Source organism: Anguilla rostrata, chromosome 2, assembly GCF_018555375.3.
Source record: "Anguilla rostrata isolate EN2019 chromosome 2, ASM1855537v3, whole genome shotgun sequence".
NCBI classification, from domain to species: Eukaryota; Metazoa; Chordata; class Actinopteri; order Anguilliformes; family Anguillidae; genus Anguilla; species Anguilla rostrata.
The window spans coordinates 41,275,974-41,295,239 of NC_057934.1; the positions used below are offsets into that span (position 1 = coordinate 41,275,974).

General features: G+C 50.2%; 1 protein-coding gene across 5 annotated transcripts in view; it reads left to right on the forward strand.

Annotated features, from left to right (window-relative positions):
* The window catches only part of si:ch73-103b11.2 (uncharacterized), a 104,411-nt gene that overhangs the window by 28,380 nt on the left and 56,765 nt on the right, over window positions 1–19,266 (forward strand). The gene's annotated exons all lie outside the window — the stretch shown is intronic.

Below are 19,266 nucleotides of genomic sequence, written 5' to 3' on the forward strand. Positions count from 1 at the left end.
GCAGGCCGAGTGCCGTCATCTGTTCACCTTGCTGTGGGCTTCTCAGCCTGCATTAGTCCCCACCGTGCACGTGTGTGATGGAACCCTCCTGTAGCGTCTCCTGCAGCTATGCGCCAGTCCTGCTCTTACACTCTCTCTTTGTCTGACCTGTGATGCTGGCACTTAGCAGCCAGCTAAGCCATTCGACGTGTCGAATGTGACCCCATTTGCTTCATGAGCCAGTCCCTCTGCTCAGAGGACACAAAGCTGTGGCTATGCAGCTGGGAGCCAGGTCATGACTGAGAGAGGGAGAGGAGGAAGAGGAAGAGACTGAAGCAAAGCACAAGGGTAGCAGGGCACCTTTCTGCTACTTCTGCAAGTTTTAAGGTGCACCACGAGCTGTTCTCCTGCAGGAGGTGGGATTCGGCCCCTCCTCCTCTGCTTTGATGCAGCTCAAGGCCCACAAGGCATTGCGTCTCTCTCCCTCTTGTTTGCGTCTTCGCTAAGACAGCGGAGGTTCGGGAGGGGCGCCGATGCCCGTCAGTGTGGGGCGAGGGGGGCTGGTGCTGGTGCTGTGTTGTAGGAAGCTGAACGCCAGCGCGAGCTCGGCTCCACCAGCGCAGCCTTGCGTGCGGAGTTCGGCAGGGCCGCTACCGCGGGACACCCTTTCAAGGCAAACGATGCCAAGCTCTGGAGACCGAACGGCTGCGCTTCACCGTGGGAGTGGAGGGAAGTGCGCATTCGAAGTGCGTTTGAAAAGTCCGGGGGCCGAGAGATCCGCTCAGGGAAACGGATTTGAAAACCATCTGGTTCCAGATACGTGAGTTCCTTTGTGTATTAGAAAACAGGATTATTCCCAGCGTATATCTACATTTAATTGAAAGCATTTGCACCTACTCAAAATGAAAATAAACAGAGACTGACTGTGCTCAGACATAACTGTTGTTTACCCATCTGACCTGATCATTTCTCTGCCTTAGCTTGTCGTAGATCGTGTTCTGTGCGAATCCTTGGCTGCAAAAGTAAGACAAGGAAGAACTTGATCTCTGCTTATGAGGAGACCTGCGAGCTTTGGCAGGAAGGACTCGGACACGATCAGGACAAACCACCCCGTCATTATCAGCGAGCAGTGTGTATATCACTCCACGCGATCCCGCGCTTCATGGGCGAGCTGTGCGGCTGCCCGTTTCGAAGCTCAGAGGAAAGTGGCCGGCCTGCATGGCAGTGCTGTCTGTATGGATTTCCATTGGCCTGCCATAACTGTTTACACAGCTCTCAAATATCACTGTGTGTCTGGGGGATCAGTCTCAGCCCCGGCCATTTATCTCATTCTGAGACACACACACACACACACACACACACACTCGGACACACTCACAAAATGTGCATACAAATACACACACTGCTCACTATACTGTAAATATGTCTGTGTGCATGCAGACACATATGCGCGCACACACTCCCTGTTCGTGTTTGGACACTGCGTCGCGCCAAAAAGCCCTGTAGCACTTATTTTTTGCCCCCCTCTGTTCCCATCCCAAGCACCAGCGCGATGTTCAGTTAAAGTCAACATTTCCCCGGATGTGGGGCGGCCGATTAGGATCTTATCTGCCCGCGTGCTTCACAGTTTAGGCACTTTTATCACTTTTTGTGAAAGCTGCAGTTGATAAACAACCCCACCCCCGGCCCCATCCCCACCCTGCTCTCTGTCAGCCACAATTAACTGCAATTATGAGCCTGCGAGACAGTGCTCCGCTATTCCTTTCTCCCACTGATCTTTGCCTCCGCACGGAACATAACTAGCCTTGAGAGAAGGTATTATTAGTAACTGGTGCAGTGGTCCAAAAATACCTACGGTGCAAACGTGATGAAGTTATAAAACCGTTTGAACAGCCTTTGTTTTTTCTCGATTTGAACGGGGTTGCTGAATTGTTAAAAGCTGTTTTGTTTTCTTTTGTTGTTCCTTTTCTTCGGAGGGACTCGGAACCCTTGCCAAACCTCCTAATGAACCGCAAGGCTAAAAATAAGAACGTCAGATTTCGATGACGGAGTGACGGCGCTCGAGCGCCATGAAGCCCACGCACTTCACGGCGCTGTCGGTTTGGTTGCGGGCTGAACTGCAGCCTTATCTTCCAGGCTTTCTCCGCCACGGTGGCGACCGGTCTTTGATGCTGTCGCCCCGGGGCCCCTCGATGTTGTGGCGTTCGTGTTGTTTATTTCCCGCTCTCTTTCTCTCCCTCTTTTCCCCCTCTCTCTCTCTTTCTCTCCATGGGAACTGCAGTAGAGTCACTGGCCTGCCCGGATTTGTGCTGGCCTCTGCGGAAACCTCAGAGTGGGGGGTTGTGTGCTAGCCTATCTCTCTCTCTCTCTCTCTTTTTTTTTTCCCCCTCTCTCTCTCACTCTCTGCATGCCCAAATTTAGACATGGACTTTTTTCGCTGTTCTTTCTCACTCTTCCCACGTGCTGGATGCCTGCCTAATTGAAATTTTATTTATGCCCCCTGAAAACTGCATGCGAAGGAGGGAAGGGGCTCTTCAGTGGCGTGGGGGGTACGGAGGGTGGGGGATGGCTGGAGTGGTTAAGTCCCCGTACCCCCCAGAGGCCAGAACCCAGAATGGAAAGGTCTCGGGGAGGGCAGGATAATCCTGGGATTCAGGGGGCAGTGCTGTCCCATTTTTACCCTTGAGCGCAGCAGCAATAACAAAGAGAGGAAAGCGGAGACGTTTGATGTCTCGCTCAGTAGAATGGAAACATCTTTTCCATATTTGATTTCTCATATCTGTTGTTATTATGTAGGGGTATAGAATAACACCCACAAATGCAGTGACGTTTTTCATTTTTGGAAAGAGAGGTGCATTGTTTCCGGACCCTCGATAGCCGGGAGTATGGCGGCAGGCAGGCTCGCGCTGTTTATCTGGCAGGGCTAGGTCGTGTGTCATTGTGTGGGCAGGCAAGGGCGCGGTGCCCCACCCAGTGTGAGGCTGCGGGAGGGAGGGAGGGGCCTAAATCTGGGCCGGCCCACTTGTGCAGCCAGCAGGGGGGGGGGAGAAAACCAGTCGCTCCCCCAGTCTTCATTCACCATGCGCAGGGTGTGTTATTTCACCCCCTTTATCATCGCACTCAACTCATGTCACTGTCTTAGAGGAAACAAGCCTATTAGTCCTTATCTTCTTTGAGAAAATTCTAATCAACCAACTTCATCAGATTCCAGTGCAATGATAACAGACCAGTTTTAGGAATTTTTATATCTACAGGAAGTGTGGCTCTGGTGCCAGAGACTCCTGATGGTGCCATTAGGTCAGCTGTTAAAGGTCTTTACAGTTTAGTATTAGTGTAAAGAGCTCTTGTTTCGAGCTGGACGCGTGTTGTCAATGTTCATTCGATGCCTAGGGCGCCTAGTTGTCCCGTGTTGTGTGGGACAGTCACGCATTTTCACTTTTTATACTGTGTCCTTCAAGAATACATGGTATTCTAAAGGAAATTTTGAAATATACACATTTCAAAACCAAATCGTTTTAGAGGGAGTTTGTATGGAAACAGTGCAACTGCCACTACTAAATGCAATTTGTGCCAATCGGGCGGTGAAATATGATGCATTGTCCACTAAAAAGTTATCTGTAGCTAGCTATATGGAATGATGGTCAGAAAACTGGAAGCAAAGAAACAAACCAATAACTTCACCAGGGTGAAGTCTGCCAGATGATGCGCAGGCTGCCAAATAAAATCTTTCTGTTTCTCACAGAGCGGAACGGAATGTGATGCAACATGTGACTAGTGACTCACCATAGAACTGTCAGGTGGAAATAAACAAGCACATCAATTTTGTCAAAATGATTTAAAATAGTTATGATAACCTAGGCTATGCACATGCGGTGAATAATGAACAGTTGGTAAAACTACAAAATTGCTAATATGCTGGCATGCTTCGTTAAAACATACCATGATACTGCAGTATTATGCAATGGTGGTATACCAGTGCTTAAATGTGGACACTGCCCAACCCTGCTGAGATCCTATCATTTCCTTCCCACAACAGATTACATGCCTTCATCTAGCCACTTGCATAATTTCTGAGATTCCTAGGACATTAAAACAGGACCTCTTAACTAGTCCTTTATGTTTGCTCTACAAAACCAACAGTGCTTCTTGTCTTGTGTGTTCCTCTGGTCCTGTGCTAAGTGGTACCACCACCTCTGGTGTTGGGTGCTCTGTAGTAACGGTGTCTCTGTTGTTGGATGCTCAGTGTTAACACCACCTCTGGTCTTGTGCTCAGTGGTAAAAGTCTCTTTTGTTGGCTCCTCAGTGGTAACAGCACCGACACTTTTACTTCTGAACACAAGACCAGAGGTATTCATAAATGTCTGTGGTGTTGGGTTCTCAATGGTAACAGCACCTTTGGTTTTCTTTAAAAGCTCCAGTGTTGGCAGCAGGGATTTGAGACTGTTCAGGGACCAAAAACGATAAACAAAAACAAACAAAATTTTTCATGAAACGAAAACACAACAAAATTACTTTGAAGTGTTCCATGGAAAAAACGCTCTTTAAGAGAATGTAAACTGGTTATATTTTGTTTTGTTTGTGTTTATTTCTCCTTGCAAATCCCAGGCTGCAGTCTGATCTGTTAAATGTAACGCCTTTGGGCACCGTAAGTGGAAACTTCACTTGGGGAAATTGCTTTACAAACTGAAAGCTATGCCTTTCTGTAGCCAAAGCCCCTCCCCTATCTGGCCTGCTAAAGAGGCAAAGTGCGTCTTTTCGCAAAAGCCAGCGAAGTGAGACTCAGCCAAGGGAAGATTTACCTCAGGGTGATAGTGCAGTAGCAGCAGAGAAGCTAGCTATTTCAGGTTTGTGCTGACCCAGAGAGGGATGACAGCCCAGGAATGATCCCATTCTATACAATTCATATTTACCATAATGAATGACGCCATAAATAGTCCACAGCGGGGCATTACGTTAAATAGTATCAGTTGATTCGGATTGAACATATCAGATTGGCTAGCCAGGGAGAAAGCTAGCAAGCTAACAATATATCTAACTTGCCAACCAGCTAGTTTATACACTGTCCATACACTTATCTAAAGTTAACGTTAGTTTGATTAAAGGACAGTTAGCATGATTAACTATTAAATGATGTAGAGTTAAAAGCAGCATCTTTGATGAGAAAAACATCTAACTGGTGAGATGGACATGATTGTTAAGACATTGATTTGTAACATTAACTTTCCGAATAATGTGTACATTGATCCGACTAAGTTAACTAACTTACCGTTCTGTTTTGCACCAGAGCAATTTAAGAGTTGTTGTAACAGAGGTGTGCATACTTATGCAGTCAAGACATGTCATTTTTTTATTTTTCAGTGATTAAATTTACAGTTCTCTTTTAAAGTATGGAATAAGTTGTGCTGATGAGATACAGACTTCCTAATTTAATTTGTCTTGATATCAGGCTGTAAGGCACCAGAGGTGAAATTTTTGAAGCTTTCTCTAGGCATTGTACGTGACTGAGCATAAAAGATTGAGGGTGTGTGGCGCATTAAGCGGCTTTGACTCCATTTTTCAAGATGATTGCTGTACGGAAGACCATTTGGGAATAGACTGCAGAAGTGGCTTATGTGTCCCATAGTAGGCACTGTCTTGCTGATGAAGGGTTGGCAATGTCTAGCGTGGCAGGTGGTCGTACTGTATCACCATGATTATTCATATCAAAGTGCACCAGATTGATGCATGCACTTGTTGAAATTCAGAATTTTCTTCCCCCTACATGGTTCTGAGTTAAGCCCCCGATGTCCTCAAATCTTACCCACGGCTATCAAGCACAGTGTCGCTTCAGGCTATATGGAAATGTAGTTCATTATAGTACGCTGACAAAAAAGGCCATTGAAATTATATAAAAGTGAAATGATTTTCCAAATGATTTGCGTAGGTTGGCACCTAAATGTTCAGCAATGTGCCGGCTTTAGGCCAGCTGTCTCCACAGAAGGCGCCTTTAAGCAAGGCGCATTGGTAATAATTAAAAGCTGTTTTCGATTTTGGCCTTGTTTACTGTTGCTAGGACAACGCTTTCACCAGTTTGTTGCACTTTCCTTGTTTAGACGCCATTGTGATGTCATCAAGAGAGCATTATTAACCGGTATTTATATTCTGTTCTGACCAAATTTATGTGGACGGAAGGCTGAAACAGGAACGGTATTATACCGTTTTTGTTCAGAACGAAACCAAGTGCAAAAATCATTCCTTCTCTCCTCTTAATCTCCGGTTGGCAGTGTTCTGTCTGAGCCATTAGGGGAGAAAGAGGGAGAAAAGGCTTTCACAGTCTGCCTGGAACGCCTTTCTTTGAAGGCTAAATGAAGTGATTTGCTAATTCTGTTTGAATGTCTGGATTTAGGCAGGAATCTCCTTCAGGTTTTCTGAATTGGTTTTCTTAGGTGAAATTCAAAAGTTCACGATGTCTGGTGCTTTTCCAGCGCTGCTGCGTGGTGAGAAATCCTCAACTGGTTCTATTATGCCACAGGCCCCCTTTTCCTCTCATTCTGTTTTTTTTCCCCTCCTTTTTTTTTTTGCTTTCAGGGATTTCCAGCCATTCATGGGCATGTGAATGGGTGGCTTTGGGATCCAGGGCTAAATGAGTTTACTCTCGCACTGTCTTAATTTTACCGTGTCCCATTAACATGTCTTCCTCCGCTTTACCAGTAAATCAAAAGTGTACGTTTGCGCAGCCGATGTCCTCATTTTAACCGCTCGCTCGCAGACTGCCTCGTGAAGCCGAGCGCGAACAGACGGTCTGCTGCTCGAGACCAGAGCGGCGCAAACCCGCGACAAAAGGCGTCATTGAAAACGCTTCTCCGGTCGAAAAAGCTTTGCCAAAAGCTTTCGGGTAAGGCGCGTTTAAACGGAAAGCCGCGGAATGGGGTAGGAAGGTCTTGTGCTTCCATTTTGCGTCAGGCGGTTTTGTTCATTCGTACACAGATACTGTATCACTGCCCTGCGAGCGAGGCTTTGTTTGGCCTCTCAGTCAGGACAGCTTTATGTCATTGGGGGGCCCCCCCGGGAGGCACTCGGTGCCACAGTCAGAATAATGTTAGACCTCTCGCGGATCCACACTGCCATGTTTGGACTTTCTCTTCCTTTTCCCTGCTGGATGCCTCTTTCTCTTCCCACGCTCAGGGTGGTTTTGCTCCTCCACGTGGGCGACCACGAGCTGCTGCTCTCGCGCTTGCAGTCGAATGTGGGCTTAAATCGCAGCGCGTCCAGTTCTGCGATTGTCAGCTGCGCGATCCTGTTCAGTTTTAGCTGTTTGGCGCCTTTTACAGAGACACTGTGGCAATGTGTGGGAAATGGGAAATAGGAGAAATTAGGCAAGACCAAGTGAGGTTAAAAAAAATAAATAAAAAAACTCTTCAGTGGGAAGAAAAAGCCACTCAACTCAAACTGCAGTGCAGTTGTGGCATTGAGACGTGGGGGGTTCCTATGCGCATTGCCCCTGTGTGGGTTGCGACGCGCGTGGTCCTTAAAGGTGAGGGCTCTGACTGGAGGTGTGAGCGCAGCTGCTCCGGGTCGTCTCTCAGGGCCCAGCAGGTGCTGCCCCCCATTCACACCCCCCCCACGACCCCCCCACCCCCGATCCCTGCTTCGGAAACCCCCAGGATCAGACTCGCTCTCGGCCTGGTGCGGCCTGTGCAGAACCAGGCTTTTGACTCCTGCTCTGCGCAGACATAAAACAAATGACAAAGCCAAGTGACCCGTCGCCATAGCCACGGTCATGACTTGCGCTGATGTTGCACCATCTTTTCGTTTAAGGATGTGAAAGCACTTTAGAGGGCATAATTCACCAACACGGTGGCCATTTTGCACCACAAATCTTGCTGAATTGCGCTGAACAAGCCTGGAGCGTTGCTGAATGATACTGGTGGACGATAACTGCACTCCGGTTTCGCTGGAAGAAGGCAAGGAAAGTAAAGTAAAGTTTACCGTGGATGTCCTCGTACGGATCCATGAAGTCATGCTGCTAGTCCTCTCATTGACACGTAGCTCGTTGTTGGTCCTTCGGCGTTTCGCGATAAGCACACTGTAATCTCGTTCACCCGCGGGAGCAACCTTAGGGCCTGGCCCTGTGTAAACAGTGCCATCTGCTAGCACCTGGCGCCAGTCCAGCACGCTCCTTAATCAGATTACCACTCGCTTTTTTTTTTTTCTATCCCTTCGTTTTTTCACCTTTAATTATTCCTTCATCGCAGCATGTGCTGAAGTTTGACTTTGGCACAATGTAGTAGTAGTAGTAGTAGTGAAAACCTCTCCCTGCTAGATTTATGCCTGAGCGTGTAGGTCTGCGTCTGTGAGGATATATGTGTGTCGGAATGTGTGTGTGTGTGTGTGTGTGTGTGTGTGAGAGAGAATGCATTATAAATTCCACAGAGGCCCTTCCTCACAGCGTATGGCCCCTGTCAGACTAAGAGACAGGAGGATGTTGACTGTGATTAAGCTAGGCCCACAAGGGTGGCGGGAAGTGGAGGATCTCATCTCAGGGTTTCAGTTTTTCCCAAGCAACTGGGGACAGTACACAAGGCCTGGGCAGCCCTGTAGCCCCCCCATCTCCTCCTCCTCGTCCTCCTCCGCAGCGCTGGGTTGGAGGTCATCGCGGAGTCGACGCAGCCCCTGCTACTGCTCTGGGATATCCGCCTCCCCCCCCCCCCACAGGAACATTCTGTTCTGCCATCTCATCAGCTCTGTCAGGGGTCCCCGAAAATGCAAGGGGTTTGTTTGGTGCCGTGTAAACCCTCTTTGCCGTGTCCATTCAGAGAGAGCAATGGAGCGTTTGTTTCTCTCTGAGCCCCATGGGAAATGGGCACGTCCATCGATGCAGCGGCTCGCACTCGCCTACCTTAGTCAGGTGCTTCGGTGTTAGCCAACAGCCGGGCTTTGTTAGGTTCTTTTTGTTTGCAGATTCTCAACTGCACCTTCCCGTCTTTACTCTGACCACAGAGAATGAAAACAGCCATCCATCAGCAGCAGGGACAACTGGAAGTCTTTGTGTGACTATGGAAGTTATTTCAGGGACAGAATGCTTGTCTTCAGAACAGCTGTGGTTTGACAGGAGATTTAAAGAACTCTGAGAACTCGCTAGAGCTCCCGATTTCATGCTTTTCACTCAATTGTAATTCAAAACAGACATTGTTTTATTGAACAGAAAATATTTGGTCCTTATCATTGTTCCTTAGATGTGTGTTCTGTTTTGTGAATTTTAGGCGGAGTGGGAAGTAGCGGGTCAACATAAAAGTAGATCTCTTTACAATCTTTTTAAATTCATTCATGTACCGTGTGCTGTCGGCTCACCTCTTCCTTATGGGGATAGTGTCTGCTTTGAAGACCGTAATGTAGGCATATGAAATTTCCAGTCTTGATCATGGAAATGCATGTAGATAATTGTATACAATGAAAGTGGTTGTAACGGATCAAATGAACAGGATATTAGTGCAAATGCTGTATTATGATCACACCAAATCTTCATTACAGTGAGGATGGGAAACTATAACTGTATATTCAGGGTTTCCCCAGCTGGAGGAAAGTGGCGAGAGAGGATAGAGACAGCAGGGTTTCACCCCAGGCGGGAGTGCCCCCCGCATCGTCGTCCAGGACAGGAGTGTTGGCGCGTGCCTCGGCGCAGAGCGAGCCTGTTATTGATCGGCGGAGAGGCAGCTGCGAGATTCTTAGCATCGATTAGCGCTGCGTTCGTTTGTGCGGGTCGCTCATCGTGCCGCAGAGCGGGCTCCTCCGCTCTCGTGATTAAAACGAAGCGCCTTCGTTTGAACGGGCCTCCTCGGAACCTGGCTGGGATTTCACCGTTCGGTTCGTTTGCTCTTTGGGGGTTTTTGAGCAGAGGGCTGCCAAGGCGAGGCGCTGCAGAAAAGCTCTTTGCTGAGCCGTACTGAGTCAGAGACTTGGCTGTGTCCGTACAGAACGCTGCGCCTCCCGATGAGGCTCCAGACGTCAGGGCCGCCTGTTGAGACTGTTGAGTCCAGTTTCTCTCTGAGAGCAAAAAGCGCTTTTCTGTTGTGCACATGATGTCATTTGCTTCAGCTGTGGAATCTCTACAGCCTTACTGCGAGTCTCCTGTCATCCTTTAGCAGGGGCCGGCCAGTGCACGCAGGCCCACGCAGCTGAGAGGCTCGCAGACTCTCTGGCTCGCTGGAGAGCTTGAGCTCGCTCTGCAGTCCGGCCTGAGCTCTCCTGGTGATGCGTACGAGCCTGTCGCTAGCCAGGCTGTGCACGCGGAGGGAGCGCTCTGCTCGACCCCAAGTGAGTTTAAGGGCCTCAAGTGTCCTCTTCTGATTCATTGGTTGGCGAGAGCCGAGCTGCGCGGCGATTGCCAGGTTGTCGTTTCCGTCCTTTTGTGGAAAGTGCGTTCTCCACACACTGGGGGGTTTACAGCGGAGCCGCGCTTTCTTGTGTTTTGAAGATGACGCAGCCCCCCTCGCCCCCCCCCACCCCCCACCCCAGGCATCTCCATTAGCGAGATCACCCTCTAAGGCAGAGCAGCTGAAGACGGCAGCTCCCTTTGTACTCAACTTCACCTGCGCCCCCTCATCTCTTTCCCTCTCAATCCCCCCCCCCCCCCGTCCCTCTCTCTCTCGTGCCCCAGTATCGCTGCCCGTATCCAGCCTCCTCTATGAATAGATCTGTACATACATAATCATAGTCCAGGCAGGGCTTATTAAAAAACCAGAGATAATACAAAACGTTTCACGGGGCTGTTTGATATGGAAAACTTTGCGTAAAGGAGCCTACAACCACTCAGAAGGCCTTTGTAATGCACAAAGAGGTCCAATATTACCATATACTGCCTCGGTGGGCTGAAATATGGCATTTATGAAAATGTATGCTTTTTATTCTGAATTTGAAGACCAACTCAAGATGGGGATAGATTACATGTGCGCTACCCTCCCTTTAATGACCGCCTGTGATGGACCTTCATGGCCTCTTTTTTTATGATTTTAATGTGTTATTAACACTAGAAAAGGAAACTAGGTGTGTGAACCCACCTAGAAGACATGTTTTGTTCATGCTACGACCTGAAGCCCTGTTTCTGCTGGGCTGTGAAGCACCACTAAGCATAGTCACCCAGCGTAGTCACCTGGCGTCTTCACCCAGCATTGTTACCCAGCGTTAGCCCCGAAGGCCTTCGGGCTCCCTGCACCTGCAGCGCACACAGCGGGTCGTCCTCTGGCAGTTTGGCCAGCGCTGCAGAGACGGACAGCAGAGGAAGCAGTCGGGAGGAAAGCAGGATGCCTTTGCTGGAGCCAGACCACCACCGTGACCATCTGTGAGGCGCTCCGAGCTGCGCCTGAGGATTTACTGCATCTCAGCGCAGGGGCGATGCTGTATGTTCAGCGCTGCCTGTCCTCACGCTCAGCCCCGGCTACTTTTAGATTTCTCCCGCGACTGTTTTGGCGGCGGGTTACGTGCCGTCGGTAAGCAGCGGAGGTCGTTTCCCAGCTCGGGAGCACACGCGGTCGAGCGGCGGACGCTTGGGAAGCCGAAGAGGACGCCGCCGCCGCCATGACGGACCGCCCTCTGTGCCGCGGCGCACGCACGAGCGGCCGGCCGGCCGGCGGACCCCCGCGCCTGCCTGCCGTCTCTGGAATGCCGGGGTCAGGTGTCACGTACACCAGCAAGCGGGCGTGTTTATACTCTGAGTGTTCCATAAACCCCACAGCAGAGCCTGCTTCCAGCCACCTACACTGAGATAAGCAGTCCTTCCTTTAGCCAATGGAACAAGAGCGGCTACTCTGCTCTGGGTGTCTCATTAACTAAACATAAACAGTCTCTCTCTCTCTCTCTCATCATCATATCAGTTTTTCTTTCTGTTTCTTTTTCTCCCACTCTTGCACTTTCTGCCCAATCCCTGACCCCCCCCCCCGACTGCTGCTTTCTTTCCCTGGTCTCTAATTTTATACCTCTGAGTTTATTTGTTGTATCCATAAAATCAGTAAGACAGGTGAGGAGCTGGCTCCACACGCACCCTTGCTCTCTTGCTTTCTGTGCACAGCTTGAGTGTTTGGAAGTTCTACTGTAACATGGACTGAATGCCGGTTTATTTTGGGGAAAACGAGTAAGAGAATTCGAGGTAGTTTCTTGGCGATTAACATTGCGTTGCATCGATCCGCTGTGTTTGTGTAGCAGCGCTCCGGTTTCGCAGGAAAGGAAAGCGCCGGGGCCTTTTGCGACGGGCTGTTTTCTTTGTTGCCGAAGCGTTTTATTGACTCTATACTGGGCCTAATGCGGTGCAGGTTTGTGTTATGTAAACAGCGGCAGCAGTGGAACAGCTCACATTTGCGATCTGTTTCTTTCCCCCCCATCCCGTCAAAGCGTGTGCTCGCCCGCGGCTTTGAAGCTTTCGTTTTAGCCGGGTGCGATGAAACGCACGGGTGTGTTTACCCAGGTGACCATTTCAGCGCCACGGAAATTACAGCTTCCTCGGTGCGACCAGCCGCTCTGGGTTTCCCTGGCCACGGGCGAGCCGGACGGGACGTCCCGCCGCGTTCCGTCGTGCCAGGGGTCCCGCGTTCCCCCACGGCCCCGAGGGGTCGCCCGACGATTAGATTTACGCGCTCCGTGACATCGGTGCGTTCCTGTTCGGCTCGCGCCACCGGTCTGCTGCCGAGCCGGCCGCTTCCCCGGTCTCTCCTCCGCAGATCTCTCCCAAGCATTAATCAATCTCCTCCTCCGCTCCCTGACCGCCTCCCCCCTCCCCTCCCGGTCCCGCCCATCTTGGTGCGCGTGCACGAAGGCCCGCACGCAGGTCGGAAGCCCCTGTAATGCAAAGAGCGTGCGGATAACAAGCAGCACGCTGCGCACATCTGTAACCCTCACCCAGTGCACTTCGGCGCAAGCCGAGCACATACACTGGAACGTGCGTGCTAGCAGCTTCTGACTGTTTTAAATCTGCAGGGCTGCATTACCGATATCTTTTAGCGCACACCTCTCTGTGAATAAACAAATAGAAGGGATTTCTGTGCTATAATGGGCTCAAACAAGCTTGTGAAAAGACTATTACTCTATCACGGATCCACCTGCTTGTTTTCATTATGTTGGCGTAACTATCTTAGGAGAGCGCTGTGGCATGTTGTGGTCTTGTGCCTTTAGGCGTTGCTGGTTTATAAATGCATAAATGCAAGCAAACTATAAGCATTGCACGTGCAAACGTGTGTTTGTGTGTTTGTTTGTGTGTGTGTGCTCACGTGCAGCCGTGTTTGTGTGTGTGTTTGTGTGCGTGATTGTGTGTTTGTGTGTGTGTGTGGTGTGTGGTGTGTGTGTGTGTGGTGTGTTGTGTGTGTGGTGTGTGTGTGTGTGTGTGTGTGTGTGTGTGTGTGTGTGTGTGTGTGTGTGTGTGTGTGTGTGTGTGTGTGTGCTCCCCGTGTGCCATTCGCTTCCTCAAAGCTGTGGGATCTTTAACATTTCTATGACCAGAGGGCCACATTGGCTGTGTTTGTTAATCGTTTATCACTGCCAGAATAGAATGTTGGAACATGAACGGAATTTAATTTTAATTTGGTGCAGATCAGGTTTTATCGAGCATTTAATTAGGCTACATGTGATTGTGACTGAGAGTGAAGCTTTTCTATTGCAAACAGATGGGTCTTTAACAATGAATCATTAAATTAAAGAAGAACAGAAGATGATTTTTTTTTCTTACTGGCCTCCAGAATTTCCCTCCTCATGCAACCAGTATGGCTCTTCCTAGTGGCGTGTTCTTAATTAGCTAGCTCGTTCTTTATACGGGTGCGCTTTTGACGGTACAGAAATGACTTTGCAGACGAGTGGTAAAGATCGCACCATAACGAACACGCGTGGCTGCCCACATCGATGCAACGTGCAGCGTCGTACATTTTGTCTTGTTTTTGTATCGTGTGCCGAGTGTTTTTTCGCCCTGCGAGCGCTATTTATGGATTCGCTCACTCTGTTCTGCGAACGTGAGCCAGACACCTCCGTGTAGCATTCCGCCCTGCTGGCCAGGTGAGTGCTGAGCCTGATGCATCATTACCTGGCTGCTAACCAGCTATGCTGTCTGTGTGAACTAGTGCTCGAGTGACATGTCTGCACTAGCATGAACCGTGACAGTGTAGCCAGCTGGCTGCTTGTTTCTGACACAATGCTGCATTCATGTTAAATATCATTGAGACATATGAAATATAGTGGTAAAAACAAATGAGTGCTAGCATACTGCCATTGTTCCATTGTCTGGGAATGGAGAAAAATGTGTTTTGTATTCATGTAATGTACTGTCATGGCATTTGGTTCTATGGAGTAACATTGTGTGCTGTACAGAAGTGCAGTGCCAGGTATCTTAATTTGCTGCAGTTTTGAAAGATGAGTTTTTTCTCTCTGCTGCTGCATCCACTTAGCCCAGGATGAACAGCCTGCACATTGTTTGTGTGCAGACCTGCTGATTGCACAGTAATGTCACATGCTGTTTGGAGCACAGGGACAGTGATGAAAGACGCTCGCAGGTGGGTGTTGAATGCTGTGTCAGAAATGGACAGTCTATTTACCGACAGTGCTGAGTCCACAGTGTGTCCATCACACCCCTCCCACCCACACACAGCAGTGTGTCCATCGCACCCATCTCACACACACACCACAGTAAGTCCATCACACCCATCCCACACACACCACAGTATGTCCATCGCACCCATCTCACACACACACCACAGTAAGTCCATCACACCCATCCCACACACACCGTAGTATGTCCATAACCCCCATCCCACACACACCACAGTATGTCCATAAAACCCATCCCACACACACCACAGTATGTCCATAACAGACCGATCCACAACACCCAGGTGGAAGTTCAGAATGCCCATTCCACACACCACAGTAAGTCCATAACCCCATCCCACACACACACACAGTAGGTCCATCCACCCATCCACACACACCACAGTAAGTCCATCCCCCATCCCACACACACCACAGTAGTCCATCAAACCCATCCCACACACACCTAGTATGTCCATAACACCCATCCCACACACACCGTAGTATGTCCATAACCCCCATCCCACACACACCACAGTATGTCCATAACCCCCATCCCACACACACCACAGTAAGTCCATAACCCCCATCCCACACACACCACAGTATGTCCATAACACCCATCCCACACACTCCGTAGTATGTCCATAACCCCCATCCCACACACACCCACACACACCACAGTAGGACCCTCACACCCATCCCACACACACCACAGTAGGACCCTCACACCCATCCCACACACACACCACAGATGTCCTCACCACCCACGTACCAGCAACACCCACCACACACCACAGTAGGACCCTCACACCCATCCCACACACACACACCACAGCATGTCCATCACACCCACCCCACGTACAGCGTGTCCGTCGCACTCCTCCCACACACGCAGCTCTCATCCGCGCAGAGCCTCCTCCAGACCCCGAAAGCGCCAGCGCCCGCACGGAGGGAGCGGGACCGCGGCAGAGCGCCGCCTGCGCTCCGACGCTGCCGCCGGCGTCCGGGCGGCGGAGGTGATTCCCTCGCGCAGCGCGAGGATCGTGTTCAGTCCTCGGGCTTCTGTCTTTGTGAAGTGGATAATTACAGTTCCCGCCGCGGCGCTGCACTCCGGAATCGTGCGGCGCGGTGTGGGTGGCGCGCTTGGCGGTTGCCTGGCTGAAGTGCCCAGAGGAGCCAGCCTTGAGGAGCCGCCTCAGGCACAGGCGGCAGCAGAAGGGAGGGACAGAGACAGATTGGGGACAGTTAGGGGAGTCGGTGGCAGGGGCAGGTCTGAGTGAACTCTGTATTGAAGGCATGCGATCCCCACCTATGGGTATATTTTTGCCGAAAGCATTCAGATGTCCTCCTCAGAGCCCCTCCTTTGCCGTTCCAACCCTGTCCCGTCTCTGCCGGCTTGGTTTTAGACGCAGGCGATCATTGGTTTTTTTTTTAACATGCCGGTTGTGAGCGTGCTGCTTCTGCACCCCTGTGGCACTGACCTGGCCAGGCCTGTTTGAGCGTGGCACGCATTCCCCAGCCAATCAGTGCGGCCGCTGTGCAACCTCCTCAACACCTGTCTCTGCACGCTGAATCCTGAACTGACAGACTCAGGAACTGTGGTATATTAATTCTTAATATGTCAGTGATGGCGATGAAAATGTCTTTGATCCTGGCTTTAGGCTAGCCCAGTGGGTTTTTCCGTTGGAAACCAAGTTAAGGCATACAGATGTATCTCTACTTTAAAGGCGGGCCGCAAAAGTGTCTTTGCGATGCTACAGTGATTGGTTCTGCTTGATGTTTGAATTTATGGGCAGAAAGAGAAAGAAGCCATCAATTCCAGAAACGTACGGGATGCTAACCTGGTTTTAGTTTGACTTGATTGACTTTATAGTGCATAGCTGACTGCACAGTCTAGTGTTCTAATTCTTTTAGGCTGCGCTCACACCAGACACGCTTTGCAGGCTTGAAATCGCGAGGTGCGCTGCCTGTGTTGATTTTATGAAGCTTACTCTGTAAAAAGCTCTAGTCAATCACTTGGCTGACGTCAGTAACGTCATTAACTGCATTAGACTTATTTTACTGAAAATTTTGGTTTGTTTTTTTGTTATTTTAAACAACGGATAAGCGGCGAGCACTTGCGTTTGCTCTTTTGGGGAGTTAGTGACAAATTGAGTTGAGAAACAAACAACTTTTGTGAAATATTATAACTGTGGGTGCGTTGGAACGGCCACAACCAGTTTCTCCTCTAGCTTCTTTGTTTACAATTGAACCTGACAGCAAAATCAAGCCCAGCTTCTATTTTCATGTGATTGGGCGGCAGAGAAAGGAATGACTGTGACGTAGGGTGTGTTTTAGCCATGTACATCAAAGTAGAATCATCATAAGCTTCAAGCGCACCTAAAAACAGCGAGGCACCCAGGGTGAATAAACACGAGGCACCTGGTGCACAAAAGCAACACAGAAAACGCTTCAAACTCATTGAAAGCGACTGGAAAAAAGGCAGCCCCAGCTATTAAAGCACGTCTGGTGTGATCGCAGCGTAAAGCTCAGTAGAGACACTAGTGGTGATTCATAGGAGGCCTATTGAACTTCAGTTAAAAGATTTAAATAAATAGAAAAGTCAGTTTGGAAGAGCATGACAGGAAAAGTAGCCAATCTCAGCGGATGCGTATCGTATCAGTCAGAATGACATGGATTTTACACAGAAGCACCAAGACAGGAAGAGTGGTCGTTCAGTAGTTGTTGGCTTAATGTCTCTGATGCTTTGGGATTTCCATGAGTCTGAAGGCAAGCGGGGGATGTTTTTAATGAGGTAATGCATGGGCTGTAGATAGTGATGGATTGCGTTCCTGTCCGTGCTCTGCTGAGTTCACATTGCCTGGACACGTATCTCAGCCGTTCAGGGCTGACGGGCTGTTGGCCTGTTTGCAGTCCAGGCCCTTTGTCAGGCACAATCAACATTGGTGTTCATCCAGCGCAGCCAAAAAAGCAGAATCGCCCTCTCTTTTCTCCCACTGTTCCCCCTCCCCCTCCACCACCTTCTTTCTGAAGTTTGGCGGTCGTGACGTAACGAAAACAACTCTAAACCTTTAAAGACCAGAATGCTTCGGCGCAATGACGTAATGAAAACAGGCCTAAACCTTTAAAGACCAAAATGCTTCGCCTTCCTAATCTGCCTCGCTGTGAAAAAGAACAGGCGAAGCACGAGGGGAAATTGGGCTTCAAAGGCTGAGGGACTTGGCTGTGTGGCCTCCTTCAGAAGACCATCTGAAATTATCGTCTATCTGAACCACTGTTTGCTTTGGCCCAGCGAGGGTGTCCGTGCGTCAGAACGCTTTTTACCCAGGACTTGCTGTGCTTTCAGCCTGAATCATGGCAGCTCGCTCTTGAGAACATAGTCGTGGGCGCGCCAGCCCCTCCCATCGATGTAGGCTTGAAGCGGTATCAAATGTGAAGAGTGATTCATGCAGAAAATGTATTGGAAGACTGTTTTTTTAGTGCGATTTCTCCTCTCTCAGCAGGTACGCTGGAAAATGTACTTCGTGTCCGATTATGCTCTTGGCGTCGTCATCGTTTCACCTCTGTATCACATTCCAGATGTGTGAAATATGTGAATGCTCTGTCAAGTATATGACTTGCCCAGGCACAAATATTAAATGTCAGCCAATGACCACACATTGTTGAGAGTTCAGTGTTTTATCCTCGGAACAATCTGGAAAACAAATGCATTGTCAGTGGGAGGCTTCAGCTGTGGTAGCTAAATTACAGGGCTTTGAGGATACGGCAGCCAGCGCGTAATAATTATTATTATCTGTTTGGCTGACGCTTTTCCCCTATGTGACGCAGTGCCACTGGCGTACGTTTGACAGGCTGTGCTTTGACTGGAGTTCCGCTGGTATCTCTTGATAGTCACTTGTGTCTGATAGTCTTGTGCATACGCAAAACCGCCTGTGGTAACAAGTCACAAGCAATCTTGCAGGCAATCTTTCATGCTGAAGTCTGCTTCTGGAATGGCGTTTAAAAAGAAACCTCGTATGTCTTATTCCCTTCCGTAGCACCGTTACTGTAGCGCTTTCTAAATGGTGCGTGTCCGTATCTTCATTTCCACGGGAGTGGAAAGAGCGGGATTTATTTTGGGCTGAGCAGTGAAAGCCCTCTCCCTGGGAGCGCGTGCTCGTGTGCAGTGCGGAGCCCCGTTTGGCGTTTCGCACCTGCAGCGCAGACTGAAAGCCGGAGAAGCGTCGCCGCGTGGAATCCGACCTGACGGGCGACGTTCCGCACGGCGGGTGATGAATGTCGCCCCGCGCCCACGCCGCTGTCACCCGAAGGCGGCACGACACGAGAGGCGGGGGGGGGGGCCTGCCCCCGCAGGACGGCGCCGCGTAAATAATCCTTCCTGTCCCCCGACGCTGCCGATAGCGACAGCGGCGATTAGCAAAGGGGAGTGACCCCCCTCCCCCAACCCCACATCAGTCTGGCTTGGCTCGGGGGGTGAAACGCTGCCCCCTGTGGTCGTGCCGTCTGCGGCCTTAATGGGGAGGAGAGGGTAAAGACCCCTGCGCTCCGTCCCCGCCCTCCCGGCGGCTCCAGCTGGCAGCCGGAGCTGATAAATATAGAAGCGGCGCTCATGCTGGAGCGGACTCGCCGCCGCCGCGTCAGCCGGCCCCCTGGGCCTCGCGCTCCGCGGCCCGTCCTGTGCGTGCGTTTATGTGTCAGGAGCGGGGGGGGGGGCGAGGAGGAGGAGGCACGCGGCGGTTAACAATG